This window comes from Ovis aries, chromosome 21 (genome assembly GCF_016772045.2).
Source record: "Ovis aries strain OAR_USU_Benz2616 breed Rambouillet chromosome 21, ARS-UI_Ramb_v3.0, whole genome shotgun sequence".
In the NCBI taxonomy this organism is placed as follows: domain Eukaryota; kingdom Metazoa; phylum Chordata; class Mammalia; order Artiodactyla; family Bovidae; genus Ovis; species Ovis aries.
The window spans coordinates 26,893,750-26,896,235 of record NC_056074.1 but is presented as its reverse complement, the minus strand read 5'-3'; positions in this window follow the sequence as shown (position 1 = coordinate 26,896,235).

Here is a 2,486-nt window from a genome sequence, read left to right as displayed (position 1 = left end):
CCCCGCACCCCCTGCTTCTCCTTCCCCTCCATCTCTCCAAGAGAGGCTTTCAGAGCTGTGCAGGCTGGAGGGGTTTGTAGGACAGGGTCTGGTTTGGTCCTTTGTACAATCAACGCCCCAGTTATCAGAGCATCGGGGCACAGACGGGTTGGAATGTGTGGGAATGGGGGCTCTTCTGTGTTCATAAACATGGAAGATTCTACAAAGGGATGAGCACCATCCAGACTCTAATGGAACAGAAAGAAAATGAAATGAATCACCCACCTGGCCGACTGGGTCAAACCACTTCCTCTTCAAGACCTAGTTTCTCATCTTCGTTTTTTATTAATTAATTTTTATTGCAGTATAGTCGCTTTACAATGTTGTGTTAGCTTCTGTGAGCTCAGTCGCTCAGTCATGTCTGACTTTTTGTGACCCCAAGGATTCTAGCCCTCCAGGCTCCTCTATCCATGGGATTTCCCAGGCAAGAATACTGGAATGGGTTGCCATGACCTCCTCCAGGGGATCTTCCTGACCCAGGGATCGAACCTGAGTCTCCTGCGTCGCCCATGTTGGCAGGCAGAATCTTTACCACTGAGTCTCCTGGGAAGCTTCTACTGCATAACAGAATGAATCAGCTGTACAGTATCCATATACCCCTTTCCTTTTGGATTTCCCTCCCATTTAGGACACCACAGTGCATTTTCTCATCTTCAGAACAGGGTGCTCACAAGTGCCTGACACAGCTATCCTGTAAGTAAGTGGTTGTGAACGCAACAGTCTCAGGGTTTCACGCCGAACCTAATGGTTCCTGAATGGGGTGGCCTGCTTCCATGAGGTGACAGATAAGATGTGTCTATGTATTTTCATTTGCTAAATCCAACAACCTTATCGCTGGGGACACTGGCTTGTCTCAGAGATGTTCGGGCTGTCACGACTGGACAAGTGGGGGCTACTGGCATCTGTTGGATAGAGGCAGGGGACACTGCTAAGTGGGTGCAGGGGACAAAGTATTATCTGCTCCAAAATACCCACAGTGCTCAGGCTGAGAAGCTCTGACATAAACAGCACCTAGTAAACCTGACTTAGAGGAAGAAGTCATGAGGCGATCGTGTGCTTTCCAGAGCAGGCCCACAGCAGTGTGGTTGCAAGTCACCTTGGGACCAGCTCTTTGGGCGTTTCTGTTTTCTCAGAGAAAAAATTTGGATAATAATTGTGTTTTAAGTAACGGAACAGATAGGCTGAGGCTGAGTGGTGCCGGCTGGTACTTGGAGTCCCGAGCAAGAAGCGGGACCAAAAAAATCAATTATGAACCTGAGGAGCCTCATCGATAACAGAGTCTGCTCAGAGCTAAGAGGAAAGCGGGCCTCATGAAAAGAGGCCCAGGGCCCAGCCTGTGGACACAATGAGGCCCCTGAGAGCCGGCGTTGGCGGCTCCTGGGTGGTAGAGAGGGAACCCTACTCACACCTTTGTTGTTGTGTAGTCATTCCGTTGTGTCCTACTCTTGCGACCCCACGGACAGCAGCCCGCCAGGCTCCTCTGTCCATGGGATTTCCCAGGCAAGAATACTGGAGTGGGGTGCCATTTCCTTCTCCAGGGGGTCTTCCTGACACCGGGGACCTAGCCCACGTCTCCTACATCTTCTGCACTGGCAAGGGTTCTTTATCACTGAACCAGAGTCTCCGGGGGGCTGGTGCATTGCTGTGGGGGAGACGAGAGGCAGAAAGTCAACAAACCAGGCCATCCAGCAGGGGGGAAGATCAAGCCTCTTGCTCCCAGAAATCTTGGACTCCTTTCAGTTTGGTTTTCAACTCGCTGCAAAATAAATGTTTTGTGTTACAAGGAGACGGAGATACTATCTCATCAGCCCTACTGGTTTAGCACCGCCTTTGCCAACCTCTCACTTGACGTTTGGCAGGGGAAGGAGCGAGGAGAAAAACAGGACCAGGTTCTGTTTGCAAAACATTTTCATCAGTCAAAAAACTGCCAGGGTTGTGAATATTAAGTAAACCCTGACTCATGGAGACGGATACCTTGCCTTGCTTTGCTGGTCCTCTGGGTAACAGAGCTCTGTTACTTTGGGAGTGACAGCTCTAACATTCTGCAGGCTCCTCGGAACTGCTCTGGCTTTTTCTGAACAAAGAACAATCCACAAAAACGCCTATGGTTTGCAGTGGATAGGAGTCTGTTTACAGGACTGAGGACTTGGGCCCTCTCTTCAGTCAGGAGGGACCCAGTGAGATCGCCTATTTAATCGCCTCCCACCTACACATGGGGCTGGGTGGCCTGAAGGCTCTTCTGCCAGTGGATTTCGTGAGAGTGTGGCCCAAGTGTCAGACCTCTTTAGTGAGTTCCCTACGGGCCAGCCCTGTTTTTTCCATTGCAGGATTTATAAGTGGGTTTGAAATGAGAGCATAGTTCTGCCTTGCCAGGAACAAAGGTTTTCACTGTTTCAGTCACTAGCCTAAGACACCATAATATAAGCCAGGCTCCCCATTCCTCACCT